This window comes from Culex quinquefasciatus, chromosome 2, assembly GCF_015732765.1.
Source record: "Culex quinquefasciatus strain JHB chromosome 2, VPISU_Cqui_1.0_pri_paternal, whole genome shotgun sequence".
NCBI classification, from domain to species: domain Eukaryota; kingdom Metazoa; phylum Arthropoda; class Insecta; order Diptera; family Culicidae; genus Culex; species Culex quinquefasciatus.
The window spans coordinates 105,037,068-105,046,909 of record NC_051862.1 but is presented as its reverse complement, the minus strand read 5'-3'; the positions used below and the strand labels follow the sequence as shown (position 1 = coordinate 105,046,909).

The 9,842-nt window shown below is 47.3% G+C and overlaps 1 long non-coding RNA gene across 1 annotated transcript; it reads right to left on the bottom strand.

Annotated features, from left to right (window-relative positions):
- Positions 1 to 1,703: 1,703 nt before the first annotated feature.
- LOC119767611 lies at positions 1,704 to 2,117 on the bottom strand. The gene is made up of 3 exons (XR_005277614.1): positions 2,025 to 2,117; positions 1,901 to 1,966; positions 1,704 to 1,775 (listed from the first exon to the last, which is right to left on the bottom strand). It is a non-coding gene; the product is annotated as an uncharacterized LOC119767611 (long non-coding RNA).
- Between the last annotated feature and the right edge of the window lie 7,725 nt (positions 2,118 to 9,842).

Sequence of the window (9,842 nt, the reverse complement as noted above, 5' to 3'; positions counted from 1 at the left end):
TTCTTTTTCTGTTTCCGTTAGCCGGCTTAGCGTTCAAACGCTTCACCGACGTAACGACCAAATCTTCAGAAGATTTGCGTTTACCTTTGTTTTGACGCATTTTGCAAGCAAAGTTCTCTTAAAAGATGGCTTCGTTTGTAAAATACAACAAAATTTCAGGTGGGGTTAGTCTTGAAAAGACTGTTTAGAATTTTGGAAAATAACTCAGGTAGTCTTTAAAAAGACTGTGAATTTTGTTTGAAATAACTCTGAGCTTAGGTAGTAAAAAATACCGCAGCTCTAGTGTCCGTTCACCACGAAGGTTCGCAAGACACTGAAGAGGAGTTCGTTCGTGGCCGTCATCGGGAGCAGTTCGTTCTGCTTGGCGTCCGTGTTTTTTTGTTAAATTGTTTGCGTTTTTTCTCATTTTTGTGGATCGTCCGGGTTCTTTCGATTGACCATGTTTCGAGTATTGCCACGGTGATCGTGTTTTGGTCGGTTATCGGTCGGGGAACCGTGGAAATGCGGTTTTTGCGACGATTTTGTAGTATATTTGCCATTTTTAGCGGCGTCGTTTGCTTCGGAAACGAAAGAGATGAGAAAAACCGAGAGAAAAACTGTGTTTGTGTTCATGCGCTCTTGCCGGTCTGATAGTGTTCGTGCTGCACCCGTTGAGCCCGCGTGTGTGCCCAGATCGAAAGTCCGTAAACCCACGATGTTTTGTAAGGCAGCGATGTTTTTCGAAAATTTCGATGAACTGTATGCTACGCGTTAGAGTGAAAGAGAAAGCATATGCTTTTGATTTCCATCGAAGTTTCGCTAAGCATGCTATTTCGCTCGTTCACGATTGGAAAATTCGGAAGAACTGTCAAACTGCCAAACAAGAAACAACGATTTTTTCTTGGACAAGTTTTTTTAAGTCACGTGGTGTTGGATTTTTTTTTAATAATTCTAGTTTTACGGTAAGTTAATCCTGCGAAGTTTTTTTTTAGTTTGTTTATTTAAAGTCCTTCTGTTTCATGCCATACCAATCTGCTGTTGAAGGAACAAGTCCGTCCCAGCATCATCGAACGGACCAGCCGGCTAGTTGTGACTCCCGGGTGGACACGAAACCTGCAACGGTTCCCGTTCCGGCAGCTGCCATCAGTGAGTATGCCGGTGGAAGAATCTGCCGGATGCAAAATGTTCCGGTGTGGTCAACCTGCTGAGAACGGCACAGATTCGTTTTCGGCGGTCAGTTTTTCGCCAAAAGCTTGTAATAACGAACTGGGGGGCAATTACCACCACTAGTTCATTAATTAAAAATTAAATAAAAACCAGAACTTGAGACTCTGGAGATGAGAGAGAGATGTTAAGATCTGCAACTGCTCACATTTGACGTGGGGAAGGAGAATTGTACCTACCCTTTCACAATCCTGGTTCGATTCGGCAAATCGCACTGTCCTGGCAAAAAGAATCACAAAAGATCGCCGCTTTGGGTTATGGAAAAAGTCATGTTTATTGCGTTTAATTGTCCTAATTTATTGTTTTTCGTCGTTTTTTAAAACTAACCTAACCATGTGTGTGTGTGTGTGTGTGTGTGTGTGTGTGTGTGTGTGTGTGTGTGTGTGTGTGTGTGTGTGTGTGTGTGTGTGTGTGTGTGTGTGTGTGTGTGTGTGTGTGTGTGTGTGTGTGTGTGTGTGTGTGTGTGTGTGTGTGTGTGTGTGTGTGTGTGTGTGTGTGTGTGTGTGTGTTCGTGTGTTCTAGTGTATCCCGCGGTGGTCGAGTCAAGTCGGAGGATCTTCCTCCGGCCAGGCCTGGCGCAGCAACGGTTTTGGTGTCTTTGATTTTGTGTCTTTGTCTTTGGTAGAAAAAACCTGTGCGTTTAAGTTTTGTTTTAGTACTTGTGCTCTCGTGTCTAGTGGTTAAACAATGAACTCACCGGATGGCCTCCGCCATTGCGCTCTACAGAATTCTCGGGTTGGCGCGCTTTGCCAACTTGGAGGTTCTGGAAAGGAGTTCATTTCTAGCGTTTTGTGCAGATCTTACAATTGATTAATAATTACCACTATTTGTGACACTCCATGCACCACCAACCAAACGACCTCTTTTGACGTTGAGCGCGGTCCTTTGCGTTTAGTTTGGATGGTGAATTGTTGGGACCAACTCCTGACACTAAATTAACAATAAAAGACACTCTTAAGACACGACTCACATAGTTAAAGACACTAAATTACCATTTCGCCGCTACTGGAATGCTGTTAACATTCAACACTGATTTAACAATTTCACTGCACTTTAAATTACAAGACTTTTACAGGTGGGACTAGAATATATGTAACGGATTCTAGTCGGTAGCGGCAAATGAGGACGATTCAAAATGAAGAAGTCCCTTTTATAAAATTTTAAGCTTTTGTTTGCGTATTTCGAACTTGACGCAATAGAGATGTGAGTCGTGCTTGCCGAAGGGATAGCTTGTGTGTTTGTTTTATGTTGTAAAAGTGTAATGGTTAATTACAATATCCTAACTTGTCCCTATGGTTCAGTTTGACAGGCTTATGCGAAGCATTGTGACCAGAGATTGTACTACGTACAAGCGATAGGTTACAAGCTATCCCCAAAAAGTGACCGGCATCTTCAACGCTTGAGAAATGCCACGATCCTGGAGCTGGCTTCACTGTAAAGCGGTGGTCGATTGAATCTCGTCCTCACCGGCTCCAAGATTGATAACGGGACCACCACCTCCACTTCGGAAGTGGCACAGCGCAGGAATAATCGATGGCAGCGGAATTGGTGATGTTGAAGGAAATCAACCGATGACTGCTTGGCCGTGTGGGGCAAGTTCGAGGGGTTTGGTGCAACCACGAGGTGGTCACTTGAAATATATTTCATTTATAGCATACGTTCATCCGTATGTGCATCCATATTTACGCGCATGTACGATTCCTATATGATTTTTGTTTCAGTGTTTTTCTCAGTTGTCATAGCAGACTGCCCTTGTTTACAAACAAATTGAACGAAAACAAAGAGCACGACAGAAAAAAATATCCAAGCTGCAGCAGGCTGAGGCGAACTCGGATTGGAAAACAAATTCAAAGTTATGGCCAGCCTGGCTCAGGAAATCTGCGCAAAGCTGTGTCCCGAGAAGACTATAGCGGTATCAACTTGCATCTGCTGGAAGGCGCATCACATTTGGCGGCTTGCTTAACGAGTTCAATGATAAGTTCCGGGAGGTTTAAGGTGGCGACCGGTGCTAGAACAGGGGCAGTTAGGCGAGATCGATTGGACAAGGATGCAGCAACATCGAAGCAGCAGCAAACTAAACAAGAAGTGAGTCAAGCCAAAATGGACAAATTCAAGCATCCGGTGGCATCGGTGCTCTTGGGCATATTCAAGCAAGCTCATGGTTCGAAATTAAGCGCTAATTGCACGTTGTGTTTTAGGGATTCGACGCCGCAGAATAATAATAAAATACATGCCTTCCGCGAGTGGTGTCTTCCAGCCGATCCCGAAAGATTCCAGTCCTTTGCCGTCCACCCTTTCCGGACCTGCTGCTTCTCCAACCACTACTACCGATGACCACTGCGAGGACGAACTCAACGAGTTGTGATTGTCCCGAAGACCGCTGGATGTTTCTGAGTGCCGGCGATGGTCCTCGCGCGAATGTTTGATTTTTTTCTCCTTGCGCTCGTTGCAGTTACCGGCCGATGACGCATGTTCTTCATCGGCAACACAATCGGGTATGGCTTCATCAGAATTACTCACATCCGGAGCGGACAACCGTGTTACGACCGAATAGAAAACCAATGAGAAGCAGAACGCCATTACTTGTACCTAAACCTTTGTGATAGCGATGCCCGATGGCAAGTTGGTGTACCCAGTGTTACTCACTAGGCGGGTCCAAGTCTACGCTCATGACTGAATAGAAACCGTCGTCTGGGGAATATTGAGACTTCATTCTCAACAGGGAAAACACTTTTTAGATCATTAAAGAGTTTCAAAATTAAATATCGAACTAGGTAGTATAAGTTGTTTTGATTTTATGTGAACTAGCACGCACCATCTGAGGCAAGATATGCAAGCTGTCCCACCATATTTGATTTGTTTTAGATTTAGGGAGTGTCCATAAACGACGTTGTTATTTAAAGCCTTCTATATTACAACCCCCACTTTGCAAGTGATTATGTGTCTGTTCTAACGAAAAACAATCAATCATTTTAAAACATATTATCAAAATGACTAAAATAGCAATCCCAATTCGCCCTATGTGTCCCGATTTGCCCCAGATTTACTTATAAAATGGAAAATAAATAACAATTTATGAAATGTTTGTTTTTTTTTGCGTTTATTCAATCATATTGATTCTATGAAATATTTCGAGTGATGTGGAACGAGTATAAAGTTAATCGGTTGATTGTAAGGTTTTTGTTTACGATATCTGGTTAGTCTAGCCGAGTTGGGTCGCGAACGACCGCGTGAGAGCATCCATCCATCCATCCATCCGTTCCGACGATCCGATATGGCACCGCTTCGGCGATCCGGTATGGCCACCGCTTAGGCGATCCGGAAGTTTACCACCGCCCTGGCCGTTAGATGGTCCGAAATCTGTCTGGTTGTCCTGGTTCTGTTTGAGTTTGGTCGTCCGGCAGCTTTGGCCGCCGCTTCGGCGATCCGGTATGGCCAGCGCTTCGGTGATCCGGAAGTCGGCGATCCGGTATGGCCACCGCTTCGGCGATCCGGTATGGCAACCGCTTCGGCGATCCGGAAGTTTACCACCGCCCTGGCCGTTAGATGGTCCGAAATCTGTCTGGTTGTCCTGGTTCTGTTTGAGTTTGGTCGTCCGGCAGCTTTGGCCGCCGCTTCGGCGATCCGGTATGGCCAGCGCTTCGGTGATCTGTTTGAGTTTGGTCGTCCGGCAGCTTTGGCCGCTGCTTCGGCGATCCGGTATGGCCAGCGCTTCGGTGATCCGGAAGTCGGCGATCCGGTATGGCCACCGCTTCGGCGATCCGGTATGGCAACCGCTTCGGCGATCCGGTATTGCAACCGCTTCGGCGATCCGGAAGTTTACCACCGCCCTGGCCGTTAGATGGTCCGGAATCTGTCCTGTTGTCCTGGTTCTGTTTGAGTTTGGTCGTCCGGCAGCTTTGGCCGCCGCTTCGGCGATCCGGTATGGCCAGCGCTTCGGTGATCCGGAAGTCGGCGATCCAGTATGGCCACCGCTTCGGCGATCCGGATGTTTCCTACCGCACCGGCCGTTGGATGGTCCGAAAGCTGTCCAAAAGGACGGTTCTTGTTAAATTTGGTCGTCTAGCTGTTCCGTTGGTTCCTTGGCAGTTGGATAGTCACGGGTTCTTGCGGGAAAACTTGCGGTGAAAAAGTCCAAGGAAAGCGCTTCTTGCTTAAGCCACGTGAAAGCAGCTGTCAAAAAGGCGCTCGATTTTTTTACTGGCAAAACGTCACTTTTATAAAAGTGACGTCTCGCCAGAACACTGATTTAAATCATACAGTGACTTCAGCGCATCCTGTACATCCATATTTACATATATTTACCGTGTATTTACCATATAAACGTGATTCGCTCTGTATTCGCTACGGATCAAAAGAGTGCCTAACCCCGTGGGTGCAACGAGCTTAATGAACTTGAATCCGTCCACGAAGATGAATCTGCTGCAGGAATTCCAACACCTGGTGCTGTTCAAATTGCTGGTGGTCAACCGGAACGAGGACCAGTTCAGGGTATCGTGGTCACGAACTGGTGAGTTTGTTTTTGGAGCAAAACTTTTTTTTTTGTAATACTTTATTTTCTCATTAAATAGGCTGATGCCGTCCGAAACCGGCACGCGGGGCGTTTATGGATCTACATGTTCCCTCATAAAATACTAACGGAACTGTGCGAATCTCCGAAATTACCACGTGGGATGGCCATAGCACAGAAAGTGCCCTCGGAAAGACGCTACTCAAGATCAAACGTGAAGACGGGCACAATGGGTGAGGTGCTGCACTTTGCGCTCAGTTCAAGCATTTGGAACGAAAGTGCAGGGACAGAAACGAAAGTCACCACGAAGCTGGTCGAATGATGACTTAACAGGGCGACGGAATGACGATTCCGGCCATTCTGCAACAGCAAAGAAAAAATATTCCAACCCCGGCCTCCCGTTTTCTGGTGAGTTAACTGTTTGGCTTCAGATTGAATTGAGTTCAAATTTCTAATTATCCTTTTCCAGAGTGTGAGCGCGAATTACTTTTATACAAAGTACCCTGCAAAGTAGTCCATCATAAAGTGCAACGTGGGCGGGGTCCGTCAAAGCTGCTGGGTGGTCCAAGCGAGGTTTTATGAACGCCGCGGCGTCGTGCTTCGCAGAATATCTCCGTTACAGACATTTCCCCAGGAAAGACCGACAGCAGTATCCGGCCACACCGAAAGCAATGGAGGAACCAGTAACTACTGGAACAGTTCCTGCTGACTGGTTGGCACCACGGTGGTGCCGAGACTTGCGATTAACGTGGGACTTCTGGGAGCGCGCAGATAGACCACCTCGGAGGTGGCGTAGGTGCAGTCGGTGGCAATGGAATCAGTGCCACTGAATGACAGGTAGAACATTGATATTCGAATATTTCAACCCAAGCTAATATTTCCCTCTTCCAGCTAAATAGTTTCGGGTGGTTCGGAAGCTGTTCAAATCGCTGGTTTTCAACCGAAACGCGTTGTTAAAACCGCCTGTACGAACGGACCAAACAGCAACCAAGCGGGCCAAGGCCACCAACAGCAGCAAGTCCCGTTACCGCCGCAATTCCGAGCGCTGATGCCGATGATCCGTTTATGTATCGGGGTATCCGGAGGCGCAGGTGAAAATTCCCGATCCCTTCAGCCAACGCGAGAACGATGAACCGAGACAATCGTGGAATACGAAACAACAGTGGCGGAGGCGGATACAATAGTATGCTATCGAGCTTCTTCTCGAGCGGCAGCGCCGGCGGTACGAATCATCATCTCATGGATCAAAGTTTTCGCCAACGCAATCGGGTGATGGTTATCTCGACTCGTACCGAGTATGCGATCACAGCCCTCGCGGACAAACGCAACCTCTAAGGTTAGCCAACTAGCAGCAGCGATACCAGCACCGGAATCACGACGGTAACCGGCGGGACTCTTCGTCAGTGGCGGCTCCGTTCATGGAGCCGGAGATTGTCGTTCAGCAGTCTATAATCCAGGACGAGGAGCTGCAGCAACGTTTTCACCACCAGGAAGAGGACGAGCGCATGGCTTGCAGTCGCGATGTGGAACCCGAGCAGGACCGAGTGACGGCAAGAAAGTGAATCGGCCGTTCATCAACCGATGCCGCTCTCGCAACGGAATGGCTACTTCGCGTCCAAGGACCAACTTCACCACCAGGAAGAGGACGAGCGCTTAGCTTGCAGTCGCGATGTGGAACCCGAGCAGGACTGAGTGACGGCAAGAAAGTGAATCGGCCGTTCATTATTATTTTTACTTTTCTAACAGGTTCATGCAATCCGGAGTTGCCATGTGTAACGGCAATGGACTTTGAGGTTCCCTCGGAAAGAGGCAGCACGGAACAGGCTCGATGGATGGTCGCCAACCTGGAAGTGCCCTTGGAACGGCACTGAACGAAATGGTTGGCCGGTCGCCAACCTGAAAGTTCCCCAACGCTGCACGGAACAGGCTCGCCGGACGGTCAATAAAACCTCCAAGGTTGGCCAACCAGCAGCAGCGAGACCAGCACTGGGATCACGACGATGATCGGCGGCGGCTCCCTTCATGGAGCCAGAGATAGTCGTTCAGCGTAGTCAACCAGAAGCTAGTTTTCAGACGACGAGTCGGAACCGAGTCCGCCGAAGGATATGTCGGGGCCAACAACAGCAACAACTTCACCAGCATGAAGAGGACAGGGGGATGGTTTGGAGTCGCGAAGTGGAACCCGAGCAGGACCGAGTGGAGCAGGAGCAACGCGAACGCCAAGAGAATGAATCGGCCGTCCGTCAACAGCTGCCGCCCTTGCAACAGAATGGCCACATCGCATTAGAGGTCGTAGAAAATGGACGCCGAGGCCAAGGAACGTCTCAAGTTATGTGACGGCGGTGACATGGTTCCTCGGAAGATCATGAACAGGCCGATATCGTCCGGAACTGGTACGCGGGACGTCCCTGACAATGCCAGCGATGTTGGAACGACGACGCCTGGAACAAGCCCGAAGACAGCCCATAAGTGCCTTAGGAGCAACGAGTGTCCAGGTCCTGAGCAAATGGAACTTTCCAGGAACTCGCCCTCCCCTCAAGCGCATTCCGGAAATGTCACGCCGGAAGGCCACGTCCCTACAGATGCCTTTTGTACGACGCACCACGGAACAGGATGAACAGGAAAGACGGACTGCAAGTGGATCATTCCTTTGAACACCGTTTCTGCCGGAAACTCGTTCCAATGTCGGTGCTAAACTAATTGCAGCAAAATAAATGAATTTAATCCTGAAAATAACTGTTTTAATAAAAACAAACCCAATGACAGATGACAGAAAAAGAAGAAGAAGAGCACAAAAAAGGGGTTGATGCGCGTTCGATGTTCCACCCTTACGTCGTTCTTACATCGCCCCCACACGTAGGCCTCTTGCGATGTTCGAACAACCTTGACAGGTTGACGTTTCGGGTGCAAAATACCTTGATTCGGGCACATGCCGTCAACTCCATCAAATTTCAGGCATCAAAACACTAGCGCCACTCCGATGCGAACGGGAAAATATTCAAACAATAAGCTTTAAAGCGATGGTGGGAGAGCGAGAGAAAAAAATAAAGTTTCAGCACAGCGAAGAGAAGAAACACAAGAAACGAAAAAGCTTGCTGCTGCTCTCACTGTCACTGCTTTTCGCGCCACCGCACGAGATGGATGTATTTTGCTGTGCGTAGCGCTTTTTGTTTTGAATTTTTATTTGAAGCAAATCAATCAGTTAGCGTACATTTTTGTTGTTTTTACGTATTGATCTGCACTGTTTTGACTGTAGTAAATGAATCAATTTGTGACGTGAGAATATAATTTTAAGTGATAACTTATTTTGTAAGAAAACCCTCGTGATTATATTTGCTTTGATGCTTTGAGACAGTCCAAAATATTGATTTAAATATCGTTAAAAATACAAATATTGCCGTAACACCCGTCTGACCTACGTCCGATTGTTGGCCAATCCGGTCTTAGCGGATCACCTGAAAATAGTTCTGCTTGTAAACCTATCAATTAACTCGTCTTGAGGACCCCTTTGTTCTCTAACTCTACCACGTCCTCGTGTAGCGTTTCCTTCGAAGACCAGAAAAAGGCACTAACTGTTTGCTGCTTTTGTCCCTGGGAGCCTGTGACAGTTCTCTATCTGGAAGAATTTACCAGCAGAGCATTTTCCTTCGTCTTTGGCTGGATCCAGGTTTGTTATGGATTGGTTTGCCATGAAAACTGCTTTGCATTAAGTATCTTTGATTGAATTGATTTTTCCACTGTGCCCAAACCCGCCCGGTGTTCAATTTTATCTAAACTTAATTAATAATCATGAAATTCCAAAACTTGCTCGCCATTTCGCTGAATGTTTTCCTCGCTCTGTCAAAATTTGGTCAAAACAGTGCGAAAGAGATGAACGAAAAACAACATCACTACCGTGTTTGACTGTGTGCGTGCGCGCATATTTTGTTTCACTGTGTGCGTGTACGGGCATTCAAAAGCTCGACAAATTAGATGTCAGCCCACCAGATGGCTCTGCGGTTTTGATGATTGAGCGTTGTTCCCAGATTTTGGGAGTTGTCTATCTTTTTAAATTAGGTATCTTTGATTCGGGTCTGATGCGTGTCTCAAAATAAGACCCGCATCGGCCCCTGTAGGTCTGATCGTCGTT